The 27510-nt window shown below is 36.7% G+C and overlaps 49 non-coding genes across 49 annotated transcripts; all 49 read right to left on the reverse strand.

Moving 5' to 3' along the window:
* Positions 1–327: 327 nt before the first annotated feature.
* Trnag-ccc (transfer RNA glycine (anticodon CCC)) lies at positions 328–398 on the reverse strand. The gene has a single exon. It is a non-coding gene; the product is annotated as a tRNA-Gly (tRNA).
* Positions 399–614: 216 nt separating this feature from the next.
* Positions 615–687, reverse strand: Trnat-cgu (transfer RNA threonine (anticodon CGU)). Its single transcript has one exon. It is a non-coding gene; the product is annotated as a tRNA-Thr (tRNA).
* A 633-nt stretch (positions 688–1320) lies between these two features.
* Positions 1321–1393, reverse strand: Trnat-cgu (transfer RNA threonine (anticodon CGU)). Its single transcript has one exon. It is a non-coding gene; the product is annotated as a tRNA-Thr (tRNA).
* A 652-nt stretch (positions 1394–2045) lies between these two features.
* Trnat-cgu (transfer RNA threonine (anticodon CGU)) lies at positions 2046–2118 on the reverse strand. The gene has a single exon. It is a non-coding gene; the product is annotated as a tRNA-Thr (tRNA).
* Positions 2119–2770: 652 nt separating this feature from the next.
* Trnat-cgu (transfer RNA threonine (anticodon CGU)) lies at positions 2771–2843 on the reverse strand. Its single transcript has one exon. It is a non-coding gene; the product is annotated as a tRNA-Thr (tRNA).
* A 365-nt stretch (positions 2844–3208) lies between these two features.
* Trnag-ccc (transfer RNA glycine (anticodon CCC)) lies at positions 3209–3279 on the reverse strand. The gene has a single exon. It is a non-coding gene; the product is annotated as a tRNA-Gly (tRNA).
* Positions 3280–3495: 216 nt separating this feature from the next.
* Positions 3496–3568, reverse strand: Trnat-cgu (transfer RNA threonine (anticodon CGU)). Its single transcript has one exon. It is a non-coding gene; the product is annotated as a tRNA-Thr (tRNA).
* A 365-nt stretch (positions 3569–3933) lies between these two features.
* On the reverse strand, positions 3934–4004 carry Trnag-ccc (transfer RNA glycine (anticodon CCC)). The gene has a single exon. It is a non-coding gene; the product is annotated as a tRNA-Gly (tRNA).
* Positions 4005–4220: 216 nt separating this feature from the next.
* Trnat-cgu (transfer RNA threonine (anticodon CGU)) lies at positions 4221–4293 on the reverse strand. The gene has a single exon. It is a non-coding gene; the product is annotated as a tRNA-Thr (tRNA).
* Positions 4294–4658: 365 nt separating this feature from the next.
* Trnag-ccc (transfer RNA glycine (anticodon CCC)) lies at positions 4659–4729 on the reverse strand. Its single transcript has one exon. It is a non-coding gene; the product is annotated as a tRNA-Gly (tRNA).
* A 216-nt stretch (positions 4730–4945) lies between these two features.
* On the reverse strand, positions 4946–5018 carry Trnat-cgu (transfer RNA threonine (anticodon CGU)). The gene has a single exon. It is a non-coding gene; the product is annotated as a tRNA-Thr (tRNA).
* Positions 5019–5383: 365 nt separating this feature from the next.
* Trnag-ccc (transfer RNA glycine (anticodon CCC)) lies at positions 5384–5454 on the reverse strand. The gene has a single exon. It is a non-coding gene; the product is annotated as a tRNA-Gly (tRNA).
* Positions 5455–5670: 216 nt separating this feature from the next.
* Trnat-cgu (transfer RNA threonine (anticodon CGU)) lies at positions 5671–5743 on the reverse strand. Its single transcript has one exon. It is a non-coding gene; the product is annotated as a tRNA-Thr (tRNA).
* A 365-nt stretch (positions 5744–6108) lies between these two features.
* Positions 6109–6179, reverse strand: Trnag-ccc (transfer RNA glycine (anticodon CCC)). The gene has a single exon. It is a non-coding gene; the product is annotated as a tRNA-Gly (tRNA).
* A 216-nt stretch (positions 6180–6395) lies between these two features.
* Positions 6396–6468, reverse strand: Trnat-cgu (transfer RNA threonine (anticodon CGU)). Its single transcript has one exon. It is a non-coding gene; the product is annotated as a tRNA-Thr (tRNA).
* Positions 6469–6833: 365 nt separating this feature from the next.
* Trnag-ccc (transfer RNA glycine (anticodon CCC)) lies at positions 6834–6904 on the reverse strand. The gene has a single exon. It is a non-coding gene; the product is annotated as a tRNA-Gly (tRNA).
* A 216-nt stretch (positions 6905–7120) lies between these two features.
* Positions 7121–7193, reverse strand: Trnat-cgu (transfer RNA threonine (anticodon CGU)). The gene has a single exon. It is a non-coding gene; the product is annotated as a tRNA-Thr (tRNA).
* Positions 7194–7558: 365 nt separating this feature from the next.
* On the reverse strand, positions 7559–7629 carry Trnag-ccc (transfer RNA glycine (anticodon CCC)). Its single transcript has one exon. It is a non-coding gene; the product is annotated as a tRNA-Gly (tRNA).
* A 216-nt stretch (positions 7630–7845) lies between these two features.
* On the reverse strand, positions 7846–7918 carry Trnat-cgu (transfer RNA threonine (anticodon CGU)). Its single transcript has one exon. It is a non-coding gene; the product is annotated as a tRNA-Thr (tRNA).
* Positions 7919–8283: 365 nt separating this feature from the next.
* Positions 8284–8354, reverse strand: Trnag-ccc (transfer RNA glycine (anticodon CCC)). Its single transcript has one exon. It is a non-coding gene; the product is annotated as a tRNA-Gly (tRNA).
* Positions 8355–8570: 216 nt separating this feature from the next.
* On the reverse strand, positions 8571–8643 carry Trnat-cgu (transfer RNA threonine (anticodon CGU)). The gene has a single exon. It is a non-coding gene; the product is annotated as a tRNA-Thr (tRNA).
* A 365-nt stretch (positions 8644–9008) lies between these two features.
* Positions 9009–9079, reverse strand: Trnag-ccc (transfer RNA glycine (anticodon CCC)). Its single transcript has one exon. It is a non-coding gene; the product is annotated as a tRNA-Gly (tRNA).
* A 216-nt stretch (positions 9080–9295) lies between these two features.
* Positions 9296–9368, reverse strand: Trnat-cgu (transfer RNA threonine (anticodon CGU)). The gene has a single exon. It is a non-coding gene; the product is annotated as a tRNA-Thr (tRNA).
* A 652-nt stretch (positions 9369–10020) lies between these two features.
* Trnat-cgu (transfer RNA threonine (anticodon CGU)) lies at positions 10021–10093 on the reverse strand. Its single transcript has one exon. It is a non-coding gene; the product is annotated as a tRNA-Thr (tRNA).
* A 365-nt stretch (positions 10094–10458) lies between these two features.
* Positions 10459–10529, reverse strand: Trnag-ccc (transfer RNA glycine (anticodon CCC)). Its single transcript has one exon. It is a non-coding gene; the product is annotated as a tRNA-Gly (tRNA).
* Positions 10530–10745: 216 nt separating this feature from the next.
* Positions 10746–10818, reverse strand: Trnat-cgu (transfer RNA threonine (anticodon CGU)). Its single transcript has one exon. It is a non-coding gene; the product is annotated as a tRNA-Thr (tRNA).
* Positions 10819–11470: 652 nt separating this feature from the next.
* Trnat-cgu (transfer RNA threonine (anticodon CGU)) lies at positions 11471–11543 on the reverse strand. The gene has a single exon. It is a non-coding gene; the product is annotated as a tRNA-Thr (tRNA).
* A 365-nt stretch (positions 11544–11908) lies between these two features.
* Trnag-ccc (transfer RNA glycine (anticodon CCC)) lies at positions 11909–11979 on the reverse strand. Its single transcript has one exon. It is a non-coding gene; the product is annotated as a tRNA-Gly (tRNA).
* Positions 11980–12195: 216 nt separating this feature from the next.
* On the reverse strand, positions 12196–12268 carry Trnat-cgu (transfer RNA threonine (anticodon CGU)). The gene has a single exon. It is a non-coding gene; the product is annotated as a tRNA-Thr (tRNA).
* A 365-nt stretch (positions 12269–12633) lies between these two features.
* On the reverse strand, positions 12634–12704 carry Trnag-ccc (transfer RNA glycine (anticodon CCC)). The gene has a single exon. It is a non-coding gene; the product is annotated as a tRNA-Gly (tRNA).
* A 216-nt stretch (positions 12705–12920) lies between these two features.
* Positions 12921–12993, reverse strand: Trnat-cgu (transfer RNA threonine (anticodon CGU)). The gene has a single exon. It is a non-coding gene; the product is annotated as a tRNA-Thr (tRNA).
* A 365-nt stretch (positions 12994–13358) lies between these two features.
* Positions 13359–13429, reverse strand: Trnag-ccc (transfer RNA glycine (anticodon CCC)). Its single transcript has one exon. It is a non-coding gene; the product is annotated as a tRNA-Gly (tRNA).
* Positions 13430–14083: 654 nt separating this feature from the next.
* Positions 14084–14154, reverse strand: Trnag-ccc (transfer RNA glycine (anticodon CCC)). The gene has a single exon. It is a non-coding gene; the product is annotated as a tRNA-Gly (tRNA).
* Positions 14155–14808: 654 nt separating this feature from the next.
* On the reverse strand, positions 14809–14879 carry Trnag-ccc (transfer RNA glycine (anticodon CCC)). The gene has a single exon. It is a non-coding gene; the product is annotated as a tRNA-Gly (tRNA).
* Positions 14880–16258: 1379 nt separating this feature from the next.
* Trnag-ccc (transfer RNA glycine (anticodon CCC)) lies at positions 16259–16329 on the reverse strand. The gene has a single exon. It is a non-coding gene; the product is annotated as a tRNA-Gly (tRNA).
* Positions 16330–16983: 654 nt separating this feature from the next.
* On the reverse strand, positions 16984–17054 carry Trnag-ccc (transfer RNA glycine (anticodon CCC)). Its single transcript has one exon. It is a non-coding gene; the product is annotated as a tRNA-Gly (tRNA).
* A 654-nt stretch (positions 17055–17708) lies between these two features.
* Trnag-ccc (transfer RNA glycine (anticodon CCC)) lies at positions 17709–17779 on the reverse strand. The gene has a single exon. It is a non-coding gene; the product is annotated as a tRNA-Gly (tRNA).
* Positions 17780–19158: 1379 nt separating this feature from the next.
* Trnag-ccc (transfer RNA glycine (anticodon CCC)) lies at positions 19159–19229 on the reverse strand. The gene has a single exon. It is a non-coding gene; the product is annotated as a tRNA-Gly (tRNA).
* Positions 19230–19883: 654 nt separating this feature from the next.
* On the reverse strand, positions 19884–19954 carry Trnag-ccc (transfer RNA glycine (anticodon CCC)). The gene has a single exon. It is a non-coding gene; the product is annotated as a tRNA-Gly (tRNA).
* A 654-nt stretch (positions 19955–20608) lies between these two features.
* Positions 20609–20679, reverse strand: Trnag-ccc (transfer RNA glycine (anticodon CCC)). Its single transcript has one exon. It is a non-coding gene; the product is annotated as a tRNA-Gly (tRNA).
* A 654-nt stretch (positions 20680–21333) lies between these two features.
* Positions 21334–21404, reverse strand: Trnag-ccc (transfer RNA glycine (anticodon CCC)). The gene has a single exon. It is a non-coding gene; the product is annotated as a tRNA-Gly (tRNA).
* Positions 21405–22058: 654 nt separating this feature from the next.
* Positions 22059–22129, reverse strand: Trnag-ccc (transfer RNA glycine (anticodon CCC)). The gene has a single exon. It is a non-coding gene; the product is annotated as a tRNA-Gly (tRNA).
* Positions 22130–22783: 654 nt separating this feature from the next.
* Trnag-ccc (transfer RNA glycine (anticodon CCC)) lies at positions 22784–22854 on the reverse strand. The gene has a single exon. It is a non-coding gene; the product is annotated as a tRNA-Gly (tRNA).
* Positions 22855–23508: 654 nt separating this feature from the next.
* On the reverse strand, positions 23509–23579 carry Trnag-ccc (transfer RNA glycine (anticodon CCC)). Its single transcript has one exon. It is a non-coding gene; the product is annotated as a tRNA-Gly (tRNA).
* Positions 23580–24233: 654 nt separating this feature from the next.
* Trnag-ucc (transfer RNA glycine (anticodon UCC)) lies at positions 24234–24304 on the reverse strand. Its single transcript has one exon. It is a non-coding gene; the product is annotated as a tRNA-Gly (tRNA).
* Positions 24305–24958: 654 nt separating this feature from the next.
* Positions 24959–25029, reverse strand: Trnag-ccc (transfer RNA glycine (anticodon CCC)). The gene has a single exon. It is a non-coding gene; the product is annotated as a tRNA-Gly (tRNA).
* Positions 25030–25683: 654 nt separating this feature from the next.
* Positions 25684–25754, reverse strand: Trnag-ccc (transfer RNA glycine (anticodon CCC)). The gene has a single exon. It is a non-coding gene; the product is annotated as a tRNA-Gly (tRNA).
* Positions 25755–26408: 654 nt separating this feature from the next.
* Trnag-ccc (transfer RNA glycine (anticodon CCC)) lies at positions 26409–26479 on the reverse strand. The gene has a single exon. It is a non-coding gene; the product is annotated as a tRNA-Gly (tRNA).
* Positions 26480–27133: 654 nt separating this feature from the next.
* Trnag-ccc (transfer RNA glycine (anticodon CCC)) lies at positions 27134–27204 on the reverse strand. The gene has a single exon. It is a non-coding gene; the product is annotated as a tRNA-Gly (tRNA).
* Positions 27205–27510: the final 306 nt, after the last annotated feature.

Below are 27510 nucleotides of genomic sequence, written 5' to 3' on the forward strand. Positions count from 1 at the left end.
AGGCAAAATTTCTCTCTAAATTTGATGTAAAAAGCCAAATTCAGGATAGAATACTAGAAAACTCATTTTGTTCAGTTCCCTTTTAAAGGAAAGCATGTATTTAGCCAATCAAAGTAGTAATATGATGCTTTGGCTAAAACCCACGAAAGTGCAAATTCTGTAGCTAGTAAATAGGTAAGGTTGAAATCAAACATACATACATATACATATAGTAACCGCTTGGTGCATTCGTGAAAGAAAAAAATATCTACATGAAAAGAAATTAACCTTAAAACTTTTTTTTATTAGTATTTTAATTTTTGAAGAGTGTAAAAGGTGGCAAAAATTTGCGCCGCCCGGGAATCGAACCCGGGTCGCAAGAATGGGAATCTTGCATGATACCACTACACCAGCGGCGCTTCAATATGAAGAAGTGAATTTTATCTATTTCTATATATACGGGTACCCTGTGATACTGCAACTTGTCTACTGTTCACCACAAAATAAATCAACTTGTCATATACATCTAACATTCTTGCAACAGACCTGTAGTTGAATCGAGAAAAACTGTTACGGGCAATAGGAACAAAAATTTGTTAAAAGCAAGAAGTTTTGCGTAAAAAGGTGGCAAAATCTGCCCCCAGTGAGAGTCGAACTCACGACCCCTGGTTTACGAGACCAGTGCTCTAACCACTGAGCTATAGGGGCTTTGACGCATCTTTCGCTTAATGTAGTATATGTTCATCAGGCAAAATTTCTCTCTAAATTTGATGTAAAAAGCCAAATTCAGGATAGAATACTAGAAAACTCATTTTGTTCAGTTCCCTTTTAAAGGAAAGCATGTATTTAGCCAATCAAAGTAGTAATATGATGCTTTGGCTAAAACCCACGAAAGTGCAAATTCTGTAGCTAGTAAATAGGTAAGGTTGAAATCAAACATACATACATATACATATAGTAACCGCTTGGTGCATTCGTGAAAGAAAAAAATATCTACATGAAAAGAAATTAACCTTAAAACTTTATTAGTATTTTAATTTTTGAAGAGTGTAAAAGGTGGCAAAAATTTGCGCCGCCCGGGAATCGAACCCGGGTCGCAAGATGATACCACTACACCAGCGGCGCTTCAATATGAAGAAGTGAATTTTATCTATTTCTATATATACGGGTACCCTGTGATACTGCAACTTGTCTACTGTTCACCACAAAATAAATCAACTTGTCATATACATCTAACATTCTTGCAACAGACCTGTAGTTGAATCGAGAAAAACTGTTACGGGCAATAGGAACAAAAATTTGTTAAAAGCAAGAAGTTTTGCGTAAAAAGGTGGCAAAATCTGCCCCCAGTGAGAGTCGAACTCACGACCCCTGGTTTACGAGACCAGTGCTCTAACCACTGAGCTATAGGGGCTTTGACGCATCTTTCGCTTAATGTAGTATATGTTCATCAGGCAAAATTTCTCTCTAAATTTGATGTAAAAAGCCAAATTCAGGATAGAATACTAGAAAACTCATTTTGTTCAGTTCCCTTTTAAAGGAAAGCATGTATTTAGCCAATCAAAGTAGTAATATGATGCTTTGGCTAAAACCCACGAAAGTGCAAATTCTGTAGCTAGTAAATAGGTAAGGTTGAAATCAAACATACATACATATACATATAGTAACCGCTTGGTGCATTCGTGAAAGAAAAAAATATCTACATGAAAAGAAATTAACCTTAAAACTTTTTTTTATTAGTATTTTAATTTTTGAAGAGTGTAAAAGGTGGCAAAAATTTGCGCCGCCCGGGAATCGAACCCGGGTCGCAAGAATGGGAATCTTGCATGATACCACTACACCAGCGGGGCTTCAATATGAAGAAGTGAATTTTATCTATTTCTATATATACGGGTACCCTGTGATACTGCAACTTGTCTACTGTTCACCACAAAATAAATCAACTTGTCATATACATCTAACATTCTTGCAACAGACCTGTAGTTGAATCGAGAAAAACTGTTACGGGCAATAGGAACAAAAATTTGTTAAAAGCAAGAAGTTTTGCGTAAAAAGGTGGCAAAATCTGCCCCCAGTGAGAGTCGAACTCACGACCCCTGGTTTACGAGACCAGTGCTCTAACCACTGAGCTATAGGGGCTTTGACGCATCTTTCGCTTAATGTAGTATATGTTCATCAGGCAAAATTTCTCTCTAAATTTGATGTAAAAAGCCAAATTCAGGATAGAATACTAGAAAACTCATTTTGTTCAGTTCCCTTTTAAAGGAAAGCATGTATTTAGCCAATCAAAGTAGTAATATGATGCTTTGGCTAAAACCCACGAAAGTGCAAATTCTGTAGCTAGTAAATAGGTAAGGTTGAAATCAAACATACATACATATACATATAGTAACCGCTTGGTGCATTCGTGAAAGAAAAAAATATCTACATGAAAAGAAATTAACCTTAAAACTTTTTTTTATTAGTATTTTAATTTTTGAAGAGTGTAAAAGGTGGCAAAAATTTGCGCCGCCCGGGAATCGAACCCGGGTCGCAAGAATGGGAATCTTGCATAATACCACTACACCAGCGGCGCTTCAATATGAAGAAGTGAATTTTATCTATTTCTATATATACGGGTACCCTGTGATACTGCAACTTGTCTACTGTTCACCACAAAATAAATCAACTTGTCATATACATCTAACATTCTTGCAACAGACCTGTAGTTGAATCGAGAAAAACTGTTACGGGCAATAGGAACAAAAATTTGTTAAAAGCAAGAAGTTTTGCGTAAAAAGGTGGCAAAATCTGCCCCCAGTGAGAGTCGAACTCACGACCCCTGGTTTACGAGACCAGTGCTCTAACCACTGAGCTATAGGGGCTTTGACGCATCTTTCGCTTAATGTAGTATATGTTCATCAGGCAAAATTTCTCTCTAAATTTGATGTAAAAAGCCAAATTCAGGATAGAATACTAGAAAACTCATTTTGTTCAGTTCCCTTTTAAAGGAAAGCATGTATTTAGCCAATCAAAGTAGTAATATGATGCTTTGGCTAAAACCCACGAAAGTGCAAATTCTGTAGCTAGTAAATAGGTAAGGTTGAAATCAAACATACATACATATACATATAGTAACCGCTTGGTGCATTCGTGAAAGAAAAAAATATCTACATGAAAAGAAATTAACCTTAAAACTTTTTTTTATTAGTATTTTAATTTTTGAAGAGTGTAAAAGGTGGCAAAAATTTGCGCCGCCCGGGAATCGAACCCGGGTCGCAAGAATGGGAATCTTGCATGATACCACTACACCAGCGGCGCTTCAATATGAAGAAGTGAATTTTATCTATTTCTATATATACGGGTACCCTGTGATACTGCAACTTGTCTACTGTTCACCACAAAATAAATCAACTTGTCATATACATCTAACATTCTTGCAACAGACCTGTAGTTGAATCGAGAAAAACTGTTACGGGCAATAGGAACAAAAATTTGTTAAAAGCAAGAAGTTTTGCGTAAAAAGGTGGCAAAATCTGCCCCCAGTGAGAGTCGAACTCACGACCCCTGGTTTACGAGACCAGTGCTCTAACCACTGAGCTATAGGGGCTTTGACGCATCTTTCGCTTAATGTAGTATATGTTCATCAGGCAAAATTTCTCTCTAAATTTGATGTAAAAAGCCAAATTCAGGATAGAATACTAGAAAACTCATTTTGTTCAGTTCCCTTTTAAAGGAAAGCATGTATTTAGCCAATCAAAGTAGTAATATGATGCTTTGGCTAAAACCCACGAAAGTGCAAATTCTGTAGCTAGTAAATAGGTAAGGTTGAAATCAAACATACATACATATACATATAGTAACCGCTTGGTGCATTCGTGAAAGAAAAAAATATCTACATGAAAAGAAATTAACCTTAAAACTTTTTTTTATTAGTATTTTAATTTTTGAAGAGTGTAAAAGGTGGCAAAAATTTGCGCCGCCCGGGAATCGAACCCGGGTCGCAAGAATGGGAATCTTGCATGATACCACTACACCAGCGGCGCTTCAATATGAAGAAGTGAATTTTATCTATTTCTATATATACGGGTACCCTGTGATACTGCAACTTGTCTACTGTTCACCACAAAATAAATCAACTTGTCATATACATCTAACATTCTTGCAACAGACCTGTAGTTGAATCGAGAAAAACTGTTACGGGCAATAGGAACAAAAATTTGTTAAAAGCAAGAAGTTTTGCGTAAAAAGGTGGCAAAATCTGCCCCCAGTGAGAGTCGAACTCACGACCCCTGGTTTACGAGACCAGTGCTCTAACCACTGAGCTATAGGGGCTTTGACGCATCTTTCGCTTAATGTAGTATATGTTCATCAGGCAAAATTTCTCTCTAAATTTGATGTAAAAAGCCAAATTCAGGATAGAATACTAGAAAACTCATTTTGTTCAGTTCCCTTTTAAAGGAAAGCATGTATTTAGCCAATCAAAGTAGTAATATGATGCTTTGGCTAAAACCCACGAAAGTGCAAATTCTGTAGCTAGTAAATAGGTAAGGTTGAAATCAAACATACATACATATACATATAGTAACCGCTTGGTGCATTCGTGAAAGAAAAAAATATCTACATGAAAAGAAATTAACCTTAAAACTTTTTTTTATTAGTATTTTAATTTTTGAAGAGTGTAAAAGGTGGCAAAAATTTGCGCCGCCCGGGAATCGAACCCGGGTCGCAAGAATGGGAATCTTGCATGATACCACTACACCAGCGGCGCTTCAATATGAAGAAGTGAATTTTATCTATTTCTATATATACGGGTACCCTGTGATACTGCAACTTGTCTACTGTTCACCACAAAATAAATCAACTTGTCATATACATCTAACATTCTTGCAACAGACCTGTAGTTGAATCGAGAAAAACTGTTACGGGCAATAGGAACAAAAATTTGTTAAAAGCAAGAAGTTTTGCGTAAAAAGGTGGCAAAATCTGCCCCCAGTGAGAGTCGAACTCACGACCCCTGGTTTACGAGACCAGTGCTCTAACCACTGAGCTATAGGGGCTTTGACGCATCTTTCGCTTAATGTAGTATATGTTCATCAGGCAAAATTTCTCTCTAAATTTGATGTAAAAAGCCAAATTCAGGATAGAATACTAGAAAACTCATTTTGTTCAGTTCCCTTTTAAAGGAAAGCATGTATTTAGCCAATCAAAGTAGTAATATGATGCTTTGGCTAAAACCCACGAAAGTGCAAATTCTGTAGCTAGTAAATAGGTAAGGTTGAAATCAAACATACATACATATACATATAGTAACCGCTTGGTGCATTCGTGAAAGAAAAAAATATCTACATGAAAAGAAATTAACCTTAAAACTTTTTTTTATTAGTATTTTAATTTTTGAAGAGTGTAAAAGGTGGCAAAAATTTGCGCCGCCCGGGAATCGAACCCGGGTCGCAAGAATGGGAATCTTGCATGATACCACTACACCAGCGGCGCTTCAATATGAAGAAGTGAATTTTATCTATTTCTATATATACGGGTACCCTGTGATACTGCAACTTGTCTACTGTTCACCACAAAATAAATCAACTTGTCATATACATCTAACATTCTTGCAACAGACCTGTAGTTGAATCGAGAAAAACTGTTACGGGCAATAGGAACAAAAATTTGTTAAAAGCAAGAAGTTTTGCGTAAAAAGGTGACAAAATCTGCCCCCAGTGAGAGTCGAACTCACGACCCCTGGTTTACGAGACCAGTGCTCTAACCACTGAGCTATAGGGGCTTTGACGCATCTTTCGCTTAATGTAGTATATGTTCATCAGGCAAAATTTCTCTCTAAATTTGATGTAAAAAGCCAAATTCAGGATAGAATACTAGAAAACTCATTTTGTTCAGTTCCCTTTTAAAGGAAAGCATGTATTTAGCCAATCAAAGTAGTAATATGATGCTTTGGCTAAAACCCACGAAAGTGCAAATTCTGTAGCTAGTAAATAGGTAAGGTTGAAATCAAACATACATACATATACATATAGTAACCGCTTGGTGCATTCGTGAAAGAAAAAAATATCTACATGAAAAGAAATTAACCTTAAAACTTTTTTTTATTAGTATTTTAATTTTTGAAGAGTGTAAAAGGTGGCAAAAATTTGCGCCGCCCGGGAATCGAACCCGGGTCGCAAGAATGGGAATCTTGCATGATACCACTACACCAGCGGCGCTTCAATATGAAGAAGTGAATTTTATCTATTTCTATATATACGGGTACCCTGTGATACTGCAACTTGTCTACTGTTCACCACAAAATAAATCAACTTGTCATATACATCTAACATTCTTGCAACAGACCTGTAGTTGAATCGAGAAAAACTGTTACGGGCAATAGGAACAAAAATTTGTTAAAAGCAAGAAGTTTTGCGTAAAAAGGTGGCAAAATCTGCCCCCAGTGAGAGTCGAACTCACGACCCCTGGTTTACGAGACCAGTGCTCTAACCACTGAGCTATAGGGGCTTTGACGCATCTTTCGCTTAATGTAGTATATGTTCATCAGGCAAAATTTCTCTCTAAATTTGATGTAAAAAGCCAAATTCAGGATAGAATACTAGAAAACTCATTTTGTTCAGTTCCCTTTTAAAGGAAAGCATGTATTTAGCCAATCAAAGTAGTAATATGATGCTTTGGCTAAAACCCACGAAAGTGCAAATTCTGTAGCTAGTAAATAGGTAAGGTTGAAATCAAACATACATACATATACATATAGTAACCGCTTGGTGCATTCGTGAAAGAAAAAAATATCTACATGAAAAGAAATTAACCTTAAAACTTTTTTTTATTAGTATTTTAATTTTTGAAGAGTGTAAAAGGTGGCAAAAATTTGCGCCGCCCGGGAATCGAACCCGGGTCGCAAGAATGGGAATCTTGCATGATACCACTACACCAGCGGCGCTTCAATATGAAGAAGTGAATTTTATCTATTTCTATATATACGGGTACCCTGTGATACTGCAACTTGTCTACTGTTCACCACAAAATAAATCAACTTGTCATATACATCTAACATTCTTGCAACAGACCTGTAGTTGAATCGAGAAAAACTGTTACGGGCAATAGGAACAAAAATTTGTTAAAAGCAAGAAGTTTTGCGTAAAAAGGTGGCAAAATCTGCCCCCAGTGAGAGTCGAACTCACGACCCCTGGTTTACGAGACCAGTGCTCTAACCACTGAGCTATAGGGGCTTTGACGCATCTTTCGCTTAATGTAGTATATGTTCATCAGGCAAAATTTCTCTCTAAATTTGATGTAAAAAGCCAAATTCAGGATAGAATACTAGAAAACTCATTTTGTTCAGTTCCCTTTTAAAGGAAAGCATGTATTTAGCCAATCAAAGTAGTAATATGATGCTTTGGCTAAAACCCACGAAAGTGCAAATTCTGTAGCTAGTAAATAGGTAAGGTTGAAATCAAACATACATACATATACATATAGTAACCGCTTGGTGCATTCGTGAAAGAAAAAAATATCTACATGAAAAGAAATTAACCTTAAAACTTTTTTTTATTAGTATTTTAATTTTTGAAGAGTGTAAAAGGTGGCAAAAATTTGCGCCGCCCGGGAATCGAACCCGGGTCGCAAGAATGGGAATCTTGCATGATACCACTACACCAGCGGCGCTTCAATATGAAGAAGTGAATTTTATCTATTTCTATATATACGGGTACCCTGTGATACTGCAACTTGTCTACTGTTCACCACAAAATAAATCAACTTGTCATATACATCTAACATTCTTGCAACAGACCTGTAGTTGAATCGAGAAAAACTGTTACGGGCAATAGGAACAAAAATTTGTTAAAAGCAAGAAGTTTTGCGTAAAAAGGTGGCAAAATCTGCCCCCAGTGAGAGTCGAACTCACGACCCCTGGTTTACGAGACCAGTGCTCTAACCACTGAGCTATAGGGGCTTTGACGCATCTTTCGCTTAATGTAGTATATGTTCATCAGGCAAAATTTCTCTCTAAATTTGATGTAAAAAGCCAAATTCAGGATAGAATACTAGAAAACTCATTTTGTTCAGTTCCCTTTTAAAGGAAAGCATGTATTTAGCCAATCAAAGTAGTAATATGATGCTTTGGCTAAAACCCACGAAAGTGCAAATTCTGTAGCTAGTAAATAGGTAAGGTTGAAATCAAACATACATACATATACATATAGTAACCGCTTGGTGCATTCGTGAAAGAAAAAAATATCTACATGAAAAGAAATTAACCTTAAAACTTTTTTTTATTAGTATTTTAATTTTTGAAGAGTGTAAAAGGTGGCAAAAATTTGCGCCGCCCGGGAATCGAACCCGGGTCGCAAGAATGGGAATCTTGCATGATACCACTACACCAGCGGCGCTTCAATATGAAGAAGTGAATTTTATCTATTTCTATATATACGGGTACCCTGTGATACTGCAACTTGTCTACTGTTCACCACAAAATAAATCAACTTGTCATATACATCTAACATTCTTGCAACAGACCTGTAGTTGAATCGAGAAAAACTGTTACGGGCAATAGGAACAAAAATTTGTTAAAAGCAAGAAGTTTTGCGTAAAAAGGTGGCAAAATCTGCCCCCAGTGAGAGTCGAACTCACGACCCCTGGTTTACGAGACCAGTGCTCTAACCACTGAGCTATAGGGGCTTTGACGCATCTTTCGCTTAATGTAGTATATGTTCATCAGGCAAAATTTCTCTCTAAATTTGATGTAAAAAGCCAAATTCAGGATAGAATACTAGAAAACTCATTTTGTTCAGTTCCCTTTTAAAGGAAAGCATGTATTTAGCCAATCAAAGTAGTAATATGATGCTTTGGCTAAAACCCACGAAAGTGCAAATTCTGTAGCTAGTAAATAGGTAAGGTTGAAATCAAACATACATACATATACATATAGTAACCGCTTGGTGCATTCGTGAAAGAAAAAAATATCTACATGAAAAGAAATTAACCTTAAAACTTTTTTTTATTAGTATTTTAATTTTTGAAGAGTGTAAAAGGTGGCAAAAATTTGCGCCGCCCGGGAATCGAACCCGGGTCGCAAGAATGGGAATCTTGCATGATACCACTACACCAGCGGCGCTTCAATATGAAGAAGTGAATTTTATCTATTTCTATATATACGGGTACCCTGTGATACTGCAACTTGTCTACTGTTCACCACAAAATAAATCAACTTGTCATATACATCTAACATTCTTGCAACAGACCTGTAGTTGAATCGAGAAAAACTGTTACGGGCAATAGGAACAAAAATTTGTTAAAAGCAAGAAGTTTTGCGTAAAAAGGTGGCAAAATCTGCCCCCAGTGAGAGTCGAACTCACGACCCCTGGTTTACGAGACCAGTGCTCTAACCACTGAGCTATAGGGGCTTTGACGCATCTTTCGCTTAATGTAGTATATGTTCATCAGGCAAAATTTCTCTCTAAATTTGATGTAAAAAGCCAAATTCAGGATAGAATACTAGAAAACTCATTTTGTTCAGTTCCCTTTTAAAGGAAAGCATGTATTTAGCCAATCAAAGTAGTAATATGATGCTTTGGCTAAAACCCACGAAAGTGCAAATTCTGTAGCTAGTAAATAGGTAAGGTTGAAATCAAACATACATACATATACATATAGTAACCGCTTGGTGCATTCGTGAAAGAAAAAAATATCTACATGAAAAGAAATTAACCTTAAAACTTTTTTTTATTAGTATTTTAATTTTTGAAGAGTGTAAAAGGTGGCAAAAATTTGCGCCGCCCGGGAATGGAACCCGGGTAGCAAGAATGGGAATCTTGCATGATACCACTACACCAGCGGCGCTTCAATATGAAGAAGTGAATTTTATCTATTTCTATATATACGGGTACCCTGTGATACTGCAACTTGTCTACTGTTCACCACAAAATAAATCAACTTGTCATATACATCTAACATTCTTGCAACAGACCTGTAGTTGAATCGAGAAAAACTGTTACGGGCAATAGGAACAAAAATTTGTTAAAAGCAAGAAGTTTTGCGTAAAAAGGTGGCAAAATCTGCCCCCAGTGAGAGTCGAACTCACGACCCCTGGTTTACGAGACCAGTGCTCTAACCACTGAGCTATAGGGGCTTTGACGCATCTTTCGCTTAATGTAGTATATGTTCATCAGGCAAAATTTCTCTCTAAATTTGATGTAAAAAGCCAAATTCAGGATAGAATACTAGAAAACTCATTTTGTTCAGTTCCCTTTTAAAGGAAAGCATGTATTTAGCCAATCAAAGTAGTAATATGATGCTTTGGCTAAAACCCACGAAAGTGCAAATTCTGTAGCTAGTAAATAGGTAAGGTTGAAATCAAACATACATGCATATACATATAGTAACCGCTTGGTGCATTCGTGAAAGAAAAAAATATCTACATGAAAAGAAATTAACCTTAAAACTTTTTTTTATTAGTATTTTAATTTTTGAAGAGTGTAAAAGGTGGCAAAAATTTGCGCCGCCCGGGAATCGAACCCGGGTCGCAAGAATGGGAATCTTGCATGATACCACTACACCAGCGGCGCTTCAATATGAAGAAGTGAATTTTATCTATTTCTATATATACGGGTACCCTGTGATACTGCAACTTGTCTACTGTTCACCACAAAATAAATCAACTTGTCATATACATCTAACATTCTTGCAACAGACCTGTAGTTGAATCGAGAAAAACTGTTACGGGCAATAGGAACAAAAATTTGTTAAAAGCAAGAAGTTTTGCGTAAAAAGGTGGCAAAATCTGCCCCCAGTGAGAGTCGAACTCACGACCCCTGGTTTACGAGACCAGTGCTCTAACCACTGAGCTATAGGGGCTTTGACGCATCTTTCGCTTAATGTAGTATATGTTCATCAGGCAAAATTTCTCTCTAAATTTGATGTAAAAAGCCAAATTCAGGATAGAATACTAGAAAACTCATTTTGTTCAGTTCCCTTTTAAAGGAAAGCATGTATTTAGCCAATCAAAGTAGTAATATGATGCTTTGGCTAAAACCCACGAAAGTGCAAATTCTGTAGCTAGTAAATAGGTAAGGTTGAAATCAAACATACATACATATACATATAGTAACCGCTTGGTGCATTCGTGAAAGAAAAAAATATCTACATGAAAAGAAATTAACCTTAAAACTTTTTTTTATTAGTATTTTAATTTTTGAAGAGTGTAAAAGGTGGCAAAAATTTGCGCCGCCCGGGAATGGAACCCGGGTAGCAAGAATGGGAATCTTGCATGATACCACTACACCAGCGGCGCTTCAATATGAAGAAGTGAATTTTATCTATTTCTATATATACGGGTACCCTGTGATACTGCAACTTGTCTACTGTTCACCACAAAATAAATCAACTTGTCATATACATCTAACATTCTTGCAACAGACCTGTAGTTGAATCGAGAAAAACTGTTACGGGCAATAGGAACAAAAATTTGTTAAAAGCAAGAAGTTTTGCGTAAAAAGGTGGCAAAATCTGCCCCCAGTGAGAGTCGAACTCACGACCCCTGGTTTACGAGACCAGTGCTCTAACCACTGAGCTATAGGGGCTTTGACGCATCTTTCGCTTAATGTAGTATATGTTCATCAGGCAAAATTTCTCTCTAAATTTGATGTAAAAAGCCAAATTCAGGATAGAATACTAGAAAACTCATTTTGTTCAGTTCCCTTTTAAAGGAAAGCATGTATTTAGCCAATCAAAGTAGTAATATGATGCTTTGGCTAAAACCCACGAAAGTGCAAATTCTGTAGCTAGTAAATAGGTAAGGTTGAAATCAAACACACATACATATACATATAGTAACCGCTTGGTGCATTCGTGAAAGAAAAAAATATCTACATGAAAAGAAATTAACCTTAAAACTTTTTTTTATTAGTATTTTAATTTTTGAAGAGTGTAAAAGGTGGCAAAAATTTGCGCCGCCCGGGAATCGAACCCGGGTCGCAAGAATGGGAATCTTGCATGATACCACTACACCAGCGGCGCTTCAATATGAAGAAGTGAATTTTATCTATTTCTATATATACGGGTACCCTGTGATACTGCAACTTGTCTACTGTTCACCACAAAATAAATCAACTTGTCATATACATCTAACATTCTTGCAACAGACCTGTAGTTGAATCGAGAAAAACTGTTACGGGCAATAGGAACAAAAATTTGTTAAAAGCAAGAAGTTTTGCGTAAAAAGGTGGCAAAATCTGCCCCCAGTGAGAGTCGAACTCACGACCCCTGGTTTACGAGACCAGTGCTCTAACCACTGAGCTATAGGGGCTTTGACGCATCTTTCGCTTAATGTAGTATATGTTCATCAGGCAAAATTTCTCTCTAAATTTGATGTAAAAAGCCAAATTCAGGATAGAATACTAGAAAACTCATTTTGTTCAGTTCCCTTTTAAAGGAAAGCATGTATTTAGCCAATCAAAGTAGTAATATGATGCTTTGGCTAAAACCCACGAAAGTGCAAATTCTGTAGCTAGTAAATAGGTAAGGTTGAAATCAAACATACATACATATACATATAGTAACCGCTTGGTGCATTCGTGAAAGAAAAAAATATCTACATGAAAAGAAATTAACCTTAAAACTTTTTTTTATTAGTATTTTAATTTTTGAAGAGTGTAAAAGGTGGCAAAAATTTGCGCCGCCCGGGAATCGAACCCGGGTCGCAAGAATGGGAATCTTGCATGATACCACTACACCAGCGGCGCTTCAATATGAAGAAGTGAATTTTATCTATTTCTATATATACGGGTACCCTGTGATACTGCAACTTGTCTACTGTTCACCACAAAATAAATCAACTTGTCATATACATCTAACATTCTTGCAACAGACCTGTAGTTGAATCGAGAAAAACTGTTACGGGCAATAGGAACAAAAATTTGTTAAAAGCAAGAAGTTTTGCGTAAAAAGGTGGCAAAATCTGCCCCCAGTGAGAGTCGAACTCACGACCCCTGGTTTACGAGACCAGTGCTCTAACCACTGAGCTATAGGGGCTTTGACGCATCTTTCGCTTAATGTAGTATATGTTCATCAGGCAAAATTTCTCTCTAAATTTGATGTAAAAAGCCAAATTCAGGATAGAATACTAGAAAACTCATTTTGTTCAGTTCCCTTTTAAAGGAAAGCATGTATTTAGCCAATCAAAGTAGTAATATGATGCTTTGGCTAAAACCCACGAAAGTGCAAATTCTGTAGCTAGTAAATAGGTAAGGTTGAAATCAAACATACATACATATACATATAGTAACCGCTTGGTGCATTCGTGAAAGAAAAAAATATCTACATGAAAAGAAATTAACCTTAAAACTTTTTTTTATTAGTATTTTAATTTTTGAAGAGTGTAAAAGGTGGCAAAAATTTGCGCCGCCCGGGAATCGAACCCGGGTCGCAAGAATGGGAATCTTGCATGATACCACTACACCAGCGGCGCTTCAATATGAAGAAGTGAATTTTATCTATTTCTATATATACGGGTACCCTGTGATACTGCAACTTGTCTACTGTTCACCACAAAATAAATCAACTTGTCATATACATCTAACATTCTTGCAACAGACCTGTAGTTGAATCGAGAAAAACTGTTACGGGCAATAGGAACAAAAATTTGTTAAAAGCAAGAAGTTTTGCGTAAAAAGGTGGCAAAATCTGCCCCCAGTGAGAGTCGAACTCACGACCCCTGGTTTACGAGACCAGTGCTCTAACCACTGAGCTATAGGGGCTTTGACGCATCTTTCGCTTAATGTAGTATATGTTCATCAGGCAAAATTTCTCTCTAAATTTGATGTAAAAAGCCAAATTCAGGATAGAATACTAGAAAACTCATTTTGTTCAGTTCCCTTTTAAAGGAAAGCATGTATTTAGCCAATCAAAGTAGTAATATGATGCTTTGGCTAAAACCCACGAAAGTGCAAATTCTGTAGCTAGTAAATAGGTAAGGTTGAAATCAAACATACATACATATACATATAGTAACCGCTTGGTGCATTCGTGAAAGAAAAAAATATCTACATGAAAAGAAATTAACCTTAAAACTTTTTTTTATTAGTATTTTAATTTTTGAAGAGTGTAAAAGGTGGCAAAAATTTGCGCCGCCCGGGAATCGAACCCGGGTCGCAAGAATGGGAATCTTGCATGATACCACTACACCAGCGGCGCTTCAATATGAAGAAGTGAATTTTATCTATTTCTATATATACGGGTACCCTGTGATACTGCAACTTGTCTACTGTTCACCACAAAATAAATCAACTTGTCATATACATCTAACATTCTTGCAACAGACCTGTAGTTGAATCGAGAAAAACTGTTACGGGCAATAGGAACAAAAATTTGTTAAAAGCAAGAAGTTTTGCGTAAAAAGGTGGCAAAATCTGCCCCCAGTGAGAGTCGAACTCACGACCCCTGGTTTACGAGACCAGTGCTCTAACCACTGAGCTATAGGGGCTTTGACGCATCTTTCGCTTAATGTAGTATATGTTCATCAGGCAAAATTTCTCTCTAAATTTGATGTAAAAAGCCAAATTCAGGATAGAATACTAGAAAACTCATTTTGTTCAGTTCCCTTTTAAAGGAAAGCATGTATTTAGCCAATCAAAGTAGTAATATGATGCTTTGGCTAAAACCCACGAAAGTGCAAATTCTGTAGCTAGTAAATAGGTAAGGTTGAAATCAAACATACATACATATACATATAGTAACCGCTTGGTGCATTCGTGAAAGAAAAAAATATCTACATGAAAAGAAATTAACCTTAAAACTTTTTTTTATTAGTATTTTAATTTTTGAAGAGTGTAAAAGGTGGCAAAAATTTGCGCCGCCCGGGAATCGAACCCGGGTCGCAAGAATGGGAATCTTGCATGATACCACTACACCAGCGGCGCTTCAATACGAAGAAGTGAATTTTATCTATTTCTATATATACGGGTACCCTGTGATACTGCAACTTGTCTACTGTTCACCACAAAATAAATCAACTTGTCATATACATCTAACATTCTTGCAACAGACCTGTAGTTGAATCGAGAAAAACTGTTACGGGCAATAGGAACAAAAATTTGTTAAAAGCAAGAAGTTTTGCGTAAAAAGGTGGCAAAATCTGCCCCCAGTGAGAGTCGAACTCACGACCCCTGGTTTACGAGACCAGTGCTCTAACCACTGAGCTATAGGGGCTTTGACGCATCTTTCGCTTAATGTAGTATATGTTCATCAGGCAAAATTTCTCTCTAAATTTGATGTAAAAAGCCAAATTCAGGATAGAATACTAGAAAACTCATTTTGTTCAGTTCCCTTTTAAAGGAAAGCATGTATTTAGCCAATCAAAGTAGTAATATGATGCTTTGGCTAAAACCCACGAAAGTGCAAATTCTGTAGCTAGTAAATAGGTAAGGTTGAAATCAAACATACATACATATACATATAGTAACCGCTTGGTGCATTCGTGAAAGAAAAAAATATCTACATGAAAAGAAATTAACTTTAAAACTTTTTTTTATTAGTATTTTAATTTTTGAAGAGTGTAAAAGGTGGCAAAAATTTGCGCCGCCCGGGAAGCGAACCCGGGTCGCAAGAATGGGAATCTTGCATGATACCACTACACCAGCGGCGCTTCAATATGAAGAAGTGAATTTTATCTATTTCTATATATACGGGTACCCTGTGATACTGCAACTTGTCTACTGTTCACCACAAAATAAATCAACTTGTCATATACATCTAACATTCTTGCAACAGACCTGTAGTTGAATCGAGAAAAACTGTTACGGGCAATAGGAACAAAAAATTGTTAAAAGCAAGAAGTTTTGCGTAAAAAGGTGGCAAAATCTGCCCCCAGTGAGAGTCGAACTCACGACCCCTGGTTTACGAGACCAGTGCTCTAACCACTGAGCTATAGGGGCTTTGACGCATCTTTCGCTTAATGTAGTATATGTTCATCAGGCAAAATTTCTCTCTAAATTTGATGTAAAAAGCCAAATTCAGGATAGAATACTAGAAAACTCATTTTGTTCAGTTCCCTTTTAAAGGAAAGCATGTATTTAGCCAATCAAAGTAGTAATATGATGCTTTGGCTAAAACCCACGAAAGTGCAAATTCTGTAGCTAGTAAATAGGTAAGGTTGAAATCAAACATACATACATATACATATAGTAACCGCTTGGTGCATTCGTGAAAGAAAAAAATATCTACATGAAAAGAAATTAACCTTAAAACTTTTTTTTATTAGTATTTTAATTTTTGAAGAGTGTAAAAGGTGGCAAAAATTTGCGCCGCCCGGGAATCGAACCCGGGTCGCAAGAATGGGAATCTTGCATGATACCACTACACCAGCGGCGCTTCAATATGAAGAAGTGAATTTTATCTATTTCTATATATACGGGTACCCTGTGATACTGCAACTTGTCTACTGTTCACCACAAAATAAATCAACTTGTCATATACATCTAACATTCTTGCAACAGACCTGTAGTTGAATCGAGAAAAACTGTTACGGGCAATAGGAACAAAAATTTGTTAAAAGCAAGAAGTTTTGCGTAAAAAGGTGGCAAAATCTGCCCCCAGTGAGAGTCGAACTCACGACCCCTGGTTTACGAGACCAGTGCTCTAACCACTGAGCTATAGGGGCTTTGACGCATCCTTCGCTTAATGTAGTATATGTTCATCAGGCAAAATTTCTCTCTAAATTTGATGTAAAAAGCCAAATTCAGGATAGAATACTAGAAAACTCATTTTGTTCAGTTCCCTTTTAAAGGAAAGCATGTATTTAGCCAATCAAAGTAGTAATATGATGCTTTGGCTAAAACCCACGAAAGTGCAAATTCTGTAGCTAGTAAATAGGTAAGGTTGAAATCAAACATACATACATATACATATAGTAACCGCTTGGTGCATTCGTGAAAGAAAAAAATATCTACATGAAAAGAAATTAACCTTAAAACTTTTTTTTATTAGTATTTTAATTTTTGAAGAGTGTAAAAGGTGGCAAAAATTTGCGCCGCCCGGGAATCGAACCCGGGTCGCAAGAATGGGAATCTTGCATGATACCACTACACCAGCGGCGCTTCAATATGAAGAAGTGAATTTTATCTATTTCTATATATACGGGTACCCTGTGATACTGCAACTTGTCTACTGTTCACCACAAAATAAATCAACTTGTCATATACATCTAACATTCTTGCAACAGACCTGTAGTTGAATCGAGAAAAACTGTTACGGGCAATAGGAACAAAAATTTGTTAAAAGCAAGAAGTTTTGCGTAAAAAGGTGGCAAAATCTGCCCCCAGTGAGAGTCGAACTCACGACCCCTGGTTTACGAGACCAGTGCTCTAACCACTGAGCTATAGGGGCTTTGACGCATCTTTCGCTTAATGTAGTATATGTTCATCAGGCAAAATTTCTCTCTAAATTTGATGTAAAAAGCCAAATTCAGGATAGAATACTAGAAAACTCATTTTGTTCAGTTCCCTTTTAAAGGAAAGCATGTATTTAGCCAATCAAAGTAGTAATATGATGCTTTGGCTAAAACCCACGAAAGTGCAAATTCTGTAGCTAGTAAATAGGTAAGGTTGAAATCAAACATACATACATATACATATAGTAACCGCTTGGTGCATTCGTGAAAGAAAAAAATATCTACATGAAAAGAAATTAACCTTAAAACTTTTTTTTATTAGTATTTTAATTTTTGAAGAGTGTAAAAGGTGGCAAAAATTTGCGCCGCCCGGGAATCGAACCCGGGTCGCAAGAATGGGAATCTTGCATGATACCACTACACCAGCGGCGCTTCAATACGAAGAAGTGAATTTTATCTATTTCTATATATACGGGTACCCTGTGATACTGCAACTTGTCTACTGTTCACCACAAAATAAATCAACTTGTCATATACATCTAACATTCTTGCAACAGACCTGTAGTTGAATCGAGAAAAACTGTTACGGGCAATAGGAACAAAAATTTGTTAAAAGCAAGAAGTTTTGCGTAAAAAGGTGGCAAAATCTGCCCCCAGTGAGAGTCGAACTCACGACCCCTGGTTTACGAGACCAGTGCTCTAACCACTGAGCTATAGGGGCTTTGACGCATCTTTCGCTTAATGTAGTATATGTTCATCAGGCAAAATTTCTCTCTAAATTTGATGTAAAAAGCCAAATTCAGGATAGAATACTAGAAAACTCATTTTGTTCAGTTCCCTTTTAAAGGAAAGCATGTATTTAGCCAATCAAAGTAGTAATATGATGCTTTGGCTAAAACCCACGAAAGTGCAAATTCTGTAGCTAGTAAATAGGTAAGGTTGAAATCAAACATACATACATATACATATAGTAACCGCTTGGTGCATTCGTGAAAGAAAAAAATATCTACATGAAAAGAAATTAACTTTAAAACTTTTTTTTATTAGTATTTTAATTTTTGAAGAGTGTAAAAGGTGGCAAAAATTTGCGCCGCCCGGGAAGCGAACCCGGGTCGCAAGAATGGGAATCTTGCATGATACCACTACACCAGCGGCGCTTCAATATGAAGAAGTGAATTTTATCTATTTCTATATATACGGGTACCCTGTGATACTGCAACTTGTCTACTGTTCACCACAAAATAAATCAACTTGTCATATACATCTAACATTCTTGCAACAGACCTGTAGTTGAATCGAGAAAAACTGTTACGGGCAATAGGAACAAAAATTTGTTAAAAGCAAGAAGTTTTGCGTAAAAAGGTGGCAAAATCTGCCCCCAGTGAGAGTCGAACTCACGACCCCTGGTTTACGAGACCAGTGCTCTAACCACTGAGCTATAGGGGCTTTGACGCATCTTTCGCTTAATGTAGTATATGTTCATCAGGCAAAATTTCTCTCTAAATTTGATGTAAAAAGCCAAATTCAGGATAGAATACTAGAAAACTCATTTTGTTCAGTTCCCTTTTAAAGGAAAGCATGTATTTAGCCAATCAAAGTAGTAATATGATGCTTTGGCTAAAACCCACGAAAGTGCAAATTCTGTAGCTAGTAAATAGGTAAGGTTGAAATCAAACATACATACATATACATATAGTAACCGCTTGGTGCATTCGTGAAAGAAAAAAATATCTACATGAAAAGAAATTAACCTTAAAACTTTTTTTTATTAGTATTTTAATTTTTGAAGAGTGTAAAAGGTGGCAAAAATTTGCGCCGCCCGGGAATCGAACCCGGGTCGCAAGAATGGGAATCTTGCATGATACCACTACACCAGCGGCGCTTCAATATGAAGAAGTGAATTTTATCTATTTCTATATATACGGGTACCCTGTGATACTGCAACTTGTCTACTGTTCACCACAAAATAAATCAACTTGTCATATACATCTAACATTCTTGCAACAGACCTGTAGTTGAATCGAGAAAAACTGTTACGGGCAATAGGAACAAAAATTTGTTAAAAGCAAGAAGTTTTGCGTAAAAAGGTGGCAAAATCTGCCCCCAGTGAGAGTCGAACTCACGACCCCTGGTTTACGAGACCAGTGCTCTAACCACTGAGCTATAGGGGCTTTGACGCATCTTTCGCTTAATGTAGTATATGTTCATCAGGCAAAATTTCTCTCTAAATTTGATGTAAAAAGCCAAATTCAGGATAGAATACTAGAAAACTCATTTTGTTCAGTTCCCTTTTAAAGGAAAGCATGTATTTAGCCAATCAAAGTAGTAATATGATGCTTTGGCTAAAACCCACGAAAGTGCAAATTCTGTAGCTAGTAAATAGGTAAGGTTGAAATCAAACATACATACATATACATATAGTAACCGCTTGGTGCATTCGTGAAAGAAAAAAATATCTACATGAAAAGAAATTAACCTTAAAACTTTTTTTTATTAGTATTTTAATTTTTGAAGAGTGTAAAAGGTGGCAAAAATTTGCGCCGCCCGGGAATCGAACCCGGGTCGCAAGAATGGGAATCTTGCATGATACCACTACACCAGCGGCGCTTCAATATGAAGAAGTGAATTTTATCTATTTCTATATATACGGGTACCCTGTGATACTGCAACTTGTCTACTGTTCACCACAAAATAAATCAACTTGTCATATACATCTAACATTCTTGCAACAGACCTGTAGTTGAATCGAGAAAAACTGTTACGGGCAATAGGAACAAAAATTTGTTAAAAGCAAGAAGTTTTGCGTAAAAAGGTGGCAAAATCTGCCCCCAGTGAGAGTCGAACTCACGACCCCTGGTTTACGAGACCAGTGCTCTAACCACTGAGCTATAGGGGCTTTGACGCATCTTTCGCTTAATGTAGTATATGTTCATCAGGCAAAATTTCTCTCTAAATTTGATGTAAAAAGCCAAATTCAGGATAGAATACTAGAAAACTCATTTTGTTCAGTTCCCTTTTAAAGGAAAGCATGTATTTAGCCAATCAAAGTAGTAATATGATGCTTTGGCTAAAACCCACGAAAGTGCAAATTCTGTAGCTAGTAAATAGGTAAGGTTGAAATCAAACATACATACATATACATATAGTAACCGCTTGGTGCATTCGTGAAAGAAAAAAATATCTACATGAAAAGAAATTAACCTTAAAACTTTTTTTTATTAGTATTTTAATTTTTGAAGAGTGTAAAAGGTGGCAAAAATTTGCGCCGCCCGGGAATCGAACCCGGGTCGCAAGAATGGGAATCTTGCATGATACCACTACACCAGCGGCGCTTCAATATGAAGAAGTGAATTTTATCTATTTCTATATATACGGGTACCCTGTGATACTGCAACTTGTCTACTGTTCACCACAAAATAAATCAACTTGTCATATACATCTAACATTCTTGCAACAGACCTGTAGTTGAATCGAGAAAAACTGTTACGGGCAATAGGAACAAAAATTTGTTAAAAGCAAGAAGTTTTGCGTAAAAAGGTGGCAAAATCTGCCCCCAGTGAGAGTCGAACTCACGACCCCTGGTTTACGAGACCAGTGCTCTAACCACTGAGCTATAGGGGCTTTGACGCATCTTTCGCTTAATGTAGCATATGTTCATCAGGCAAAATTTCTCTCTAAATTTGATGTAAAAAGCCAAATTCAGGATAGAATACTAGAAAACTCATTTTGTTCAGTTCCCTTTTAAAGGAAAGCATGTATTTAGCCAATCAAAGTAGTAATATGATGCTTTGGCTAAAACCCACGAAAGTGCAAATTCTGTAGCTAGTAAATAGGTAAGGTTGAAATCAAACATACATACATATACATATAGTAACCGCTTGGTGCATTCGTGAAAGAAAAAAATATCTACATGAAAAGAAATTAACCTTAAAACTTTTTTTTATTAGTATTTTAATTTTTGAAGAGTGTAAAAGGTGGCAAAAATTTGCGCCGCCCGGGAATCGAACCCGGGTCGCAAGAATGGGAATCTTGCATGATACCACTACACCAGCGGCGCTTCAATATGAAGAAGTGAATTTTATCTATTTCTATATATACGGGTACCCTGTGATACTGCAACTTGTCTACTGTTCACCACAAAATAAATCAACTTGTCATATACATCTAACATTCTTGCAACAGACCTGTAGTTGAATCGAGAAAAACTGTTACGGGCAATAGGAACAAAAATTTGTTAAAAGCAAGAAGTTTTGCGTAAAAAGGTGGCAAAATCTGCCCCCAGTGAGAGTCGAACTCACGACCCCTGGTTTACGAGACCAGTGCTCTAACCACTGAGCTATAGGGGCTTTGACGCATCTTTCGCTTAATGTAGTATATGTTCATCAGGCAAAATTTCTCTCTAAATTTGATGTAAAAAGCCAAATTCAGGATAGAATACTAGAAAACTCATTTTGTTCAGTTCCCTTTTAAAGGAAAGCATGTATTTAGCCAATCAAAGTAGTAATATGATGCTTTGGCTAAAACCCACGAAAGTGCAAATTCTGTAGCTAGTAAATAGGTAAGGTTGAAATCAAACATACATACATATACATATAGTAACCGCTTGGTGCATTCGTGAAAGAAAAAAATATCTACATGAAAAGAAATTAACCTTAAAACTTTTTTTTATTAGTATTTTAATTTTTGAAGAGTGTAAAAGGTGGCAAAAATTTGCGCCGCCCGGGAATCGAACCCGGGTCGCAAGAATGGGAATCTTGCATGATACCACTACACCAGCGGCGCTTCAATATGAAGAAGTGAATTTTATCTATTTCTATATATACGGGTACCCTGTGATACTGCAACTTGTCTACTGTTCACCACAAAATAAATCAACTTGTCATATACATCTAACATTCTTGCAACAGACCTGTAGTTGAATCGAGAAAAACTGTTACGGGCAATAGGAACAAAAATTTGTTAAAAGCAAGAAGTTTTGCGTAAAAAGGTGGCAAAATCTGCCCCCAGTGAGAGTCGAACTCACGACCCCTGGTTTACGAGACCAGTGCTCTAACCACTGAGCTATAGGGGCTTTGACGCATCTTTCGCTTAATGTAGTATATGTTCATCAGGCAAAATTTCTCTCTAAATTTGATGTAAAAAGCCAAATTCAGGATAGAATACTAGAAAACTCATTTTGTTCAGTTCCCTTTTAAAGGAAAGCATGTATTTAGCCAATCAAAGTAGTAATATGATGCTTTGGCTAAAACCCACGAAAGTGCAAATTCTGTAGCTAGTAAATAGGTAAGGTTGAAATCAAACATACATACATATACATATAGTAACCGCTTGGTGCATTCGTGAAAGAAAAAAATATCTACATGAAAAGAAATTAACCTTAAAACTTTTTTTTATTAGTATTTTAATTTTTGAAGAGTGTAAAAGGTGGCAAAAATTTGCGCCGCCCGGGAATCGAACCCGGGTCGCAAGAATGGGAATCTTGCATGATACCACTACACCAGCGGCGCTTCAATATGAAGAAGTGAATTTTATCTATTTCTATATATACGGGTACCCTGTGATACTGCAACTTGTCTACTGTTCACCACAAAATAAATCAACTTGTCATATACATCTAACATTCTTGCAACAGACCTGTAGTTGAATCGAGAAAAACTGTTACGGGCAATAGGAACAAAAATTTGTTAAAAGCAAGAAGTTTTGCGTAAAAAGGTGGCAAAATCTGCCCCCAGTGAGAGTCGAACTCACGACCCCTGGTTTACGAGACCAGTGCTCTAACCACTGAGCTATAGGGGCTTTGACGCATCTTTCGCTTAATGTAGTATATGTTCATCAGGCAAAATTTCTCTCTAAATTTGATGTAAAAAGCCAAATTCAGGATAGAATACTAGAAAACTCATTTTGTTCAGTTCCCTTTTAAAGGAAAGCATGTATTTAGCCAATCAAAGTAGTAATATGATGCTTTGGCTAAAACCCACGAAAGTGCAAATTCTGTAGCTAGTAAATAGGTAAGGTTGAAATCAAACATACATACATATACATATAGTAACCGCTTGGTGCATTCGTGAAAGAAAAAAATATCTACATGAAAAGAAATTAACCTTAAAACTTTTTTTTATTAGTATTTTAATTTTTGAAGAGTGTAAAAGGTGGCAAAAATTTGCGCCGCCCGGGAATCGAACCCGGGTCGCAAGAATGGGAATCTTGCATGATACCACTACACCAGCGGCGCTTCAATATGAAGAAGTGAATTTTATCTATTTCTATATATACGGGTACCCTGTGATACTGCAACTTGTCTACTGTTCACCACAAAATAAATCAACTTGTCATATACATCTAACATTCTTGCAACAGACCTGTAGTTGAATCGAGAAAAACTGTTACGGGCAATAGGAACAAAAATTTGTTAAAAGCAAGAAGTTTTGCGTAAAAAGGTGGCAAAATCTGCCCCCAGTGAGAGTCGAACTCACGACCCCTGGTTTACGAGACCAGTGCTCTAACCACTGAGCTATAGGGGCTTTGACGCATCTTTCGCTTAATGTAGTATATGTTCATCAGGCAAAATTTCTCTCTAAATTTGATGTAAAAAGCCAAATTCAGGATAGAATACTAGAAAACTCATTTTGTTCAGTTCCCTTTTAAAGGAAAGCATGTATTTAGCCAATCAAAGTAGTAATATGATGCTTTGGCTAAAACCCACGAAAGTGCAAATTCTGTAGCTAGTAAATAGGTAAGGTTGAAATCAAACATACATACATATACATATAGTAACCGCTTGGTGCATTCGTGAAAGAAAAAAATATCTACATGAAAAGAAATTAACCTTAAAACTTTTTTTTATTAGTATTTTAATTTTTGAAGAGTGTAAAAGGTGGCAAAAATTTGCGCCGCCCGGGAATCGAACCCGGGTCGCAACAATGGAAATCTTGCATGATACCACTACACCAGCGGCGCTTCAATATGAAGAAGTGAATTTTATCTATTTCTATATATACGGGTACCCTGTGATACTGCAACTTGTCTACTGTTCACCACAAAATAAATCAACTTGTCATATACATCTAACATTCTTGCAACAGACCTGTAGTTGAATCGAGAAAAACTGTTACGGGCAATAGGAACAAAAATTTGTTAAAAGCAAGAAGTTTTGCGTAAAAAGGTGGCAAAATCTGCCCCCAGTGAGAGTCGAACTCACGACCCCTGGTTTACGAGACCAGTGCTCTAACCACTGAGCTATAGGGGCTTTGACGCATCTTTCGCTTAATGTAGTATATGTTCATCAGGCAAAATTTCTCTCTAAATTTGATGTAAAAAGCCAAATTCAGGATAGAATACTAGAAAACTCATTTTGTTCAGTTCCCTTTTAAAGGAAAGCATGTATTTAGCCAATCAAAGTAGTAATATGATGCTTTGGCTAAAACCCACGAAAGTGCAAATTCTGTAGCTAGTAAATAGGTAAGGTTGAAATCAAACATACATACATATACATATAGTAACCGCTTGGTGCATTCGTGAAAGAAAAAAATATCTACATGAAAAGAAATTAACCTTAAAACTTTTTTTTATTAGTATTTTAATTTTTGAAGAGTGTAAAAGGTGGCAAAAATTTGCGCCGCCCGGGAATCGAACCCGGGTCGCAAGAATGGGAATCTTGCATGATACCACTACACCAGCGGCGCTTCAATATGAAGAAGTGAATTTTATCTATTTCTATATATACGGGTACCCTGTGATACTGCAACTTGTCTACTGTTCACCACAAAATAAATCAACTTGTCATATACATCTAACATTCTTGCAACAGACCTGTAGTTGAATCGAGAAAAACTGTTACGGGCAATAGGAACAAAAATTTGTTAAAAGCAAGAAGTTTTGCGTAAAAAGGTGGCAAAATCTGCCCCCAGTGAGAGTCGAACTCACGACCCCTGGTTTACGAGACCAGTGCTCTAACCACTGAGCTATAGGGGCTTTGACGCATCTTTCGCTTAATGTAGTATATGTTCATCAGGCAAAATTTCTCTCTAAATTTGATGTAAAAAGCCAAATTCAGGATAGAATACTAGAAAACTCATTTTGTTCAGTTCCCTTTTAAAGGAAAGCATGTATTTAGCCAATCAAAGTAGTAATATGATGCTTTGGCTAAAACCCACGAAAGTGCAAATTCTGTAGCTAGTAAATAGGTAAGGTTGAAATCAAACATACATACATATACATATAGTAACCGCTTGGTGCATTCGTGAAAGAAAAAAATATCTACATGAAAAGAAATTAACCTTAAAACTTTTTTTTATTAGTATTTTAATTTTTGAAGAGTGTAAAAGGTGGCAAAAATTTGCGCCGCCCGGGAATCGAACCCGGGTCGCAAGAATGGGAATCTTGCATGATACCACTACACCAGCGGCGCTTCAATATGAAGAAGTGAATTTTATCTATTTCTATATATACGGGTACCCTGTGATACTGCAACTTGTCTACTGTTCACCACAAAATAAATCAACTTGTCATATACATCTAACATTCTTGCAACAGACCTGTAGTTGAATCGAGAAAAACTGTTACGGGCAATAGGAACAAAAATTTGTTAAAAGCAAGAAGTTTTGCGTAAAAAGGTGGCAAAATCTGCCCCCAGTGAGAGTCGAACTCACGACCCCTGGTTTACGAGACCAGTGCTCTAACCACTGAGCTATAGGGGCTTTGACGCATCTTTCGCTTAATGTAGTATATGTTCATCAGGCAAAATTTCTCTCTAAATTTGATGTAAAAAGCCAAATTCAGGATAGAATACTAGAAAACTCATTTTGTTCAGTTCCCTTTTAAAGGAAAGCATGTATTTAGCCAATCAAAGTAGTAATATGATGCTTTGGCTAAAACCCACGAAAGTGCAAATTCTGTAGCTAGTAAATAGGTAAGGTTGAAATCAAACATACATACATATACATATAGTAACCGCTTGGTGCATTCGTGAAAGAAAAAAATATCTACATGAAAAGAAATTAACCTTAAAACTTTTTTTTATTAGTATTTTAATTTTTGAAGAGTGTAAAAGGTGGCAAAAATTTGCGCCGCCCGGGAATCGAACCCGGGTCGCAAGAATGGGAATCTTGCATGATACCACTACACCAGCGGCGCTTCAATATGAAGAAGTGAATTTTATCTATTTCTATATATACGGGTACCCTGTGATACTGCAACTTGTCTACTGTTCACCACAAAATAAATCAACTTGTCATATACATCTAACATTCTTGCAACAGACCTGTAGTTGAATCGAGAAAAACTGTTACGGGCAATAGGAACAAAAATTTGTTAAAAGCAAGAAGTTTTGCGTAAAAAGGTGGCAAAATCTGCCCCCAGTGAGAGTCGAACTCACGACCCCTGGTTTACGAGACCAGTGCTCTAACCACTGAGCTATAGGGGCTTTGACGCATCTTTCGCTTAATGTAGTATATGTTCATCAGGCAAAATTTCTCTCTAAATTTGATGTAAAAAGCCAAATTCAGGATAGAATACTAGAAAACTCATTTTGTTCAGTTCCCTTTTAAAGGAAAGCATGTATTTAGCCAATCAAAGTAGTAATATGATGCTTTGGCTAAAACCCACGAAAGTGCAAATTCTGTAGCTAGTAAATAGGTAAGGTTGAAATCAAACATACATACATATACATATAGTAACCGCTTGGTGCATTCGTGAAAGAAAAAAATATCTACATGAAAAGAAATTAACCTTAAAACTTTTTTTTATTAGTATTTTAATTTTTGAAGAGTGTAAAAGGTGGCAAAAATTTGCGCCGCCCGGGAATCGAACCCGGGTCGCAAGAATGGGAATCTTGCATGATACCACTACACCAGCGGCGCTTCAATATGAAGAAGTGAATTTTATCTATTTCTATATATACGGGTACCCTGTGATACTGCAACTTGTCTACTGTTCACCACAAAATAAATCAACTTGTCATATACATCTAACATTCTTGCAACAGACCTGTAGTTGAATCGAGAAAAACTGTTACGGGCAATAGGAACAAAAATTTGTTAAAAGCAAGAAGTTTTGCGTAAAAAGGTGGCAAAATCTGCCCCCAGTGAGAGTCGAACTCACGACCCCTGGTTTACGAGACCAGTGCTCTAACCACTGAGCTATAGGGGCTTTGACGCATCTTTCGC

This window comes from Mytilus edulis, unplaced genomic scaffold (assembly GCF_963676685.1).
Source record: "Mytilus edulis unplaced genomic scaffold, xbMytEdul2.2 SCAFFOLD_208, whole genome shotgun sequence".
In the NCBI taxonomy this organism is placed as follows: domain Eukaryota; kingdom Metazoa; phylum Mollusca; class Bivalvia; order Mytilida; family Mytilidae; genus Mytilus; species Mytilus edulis.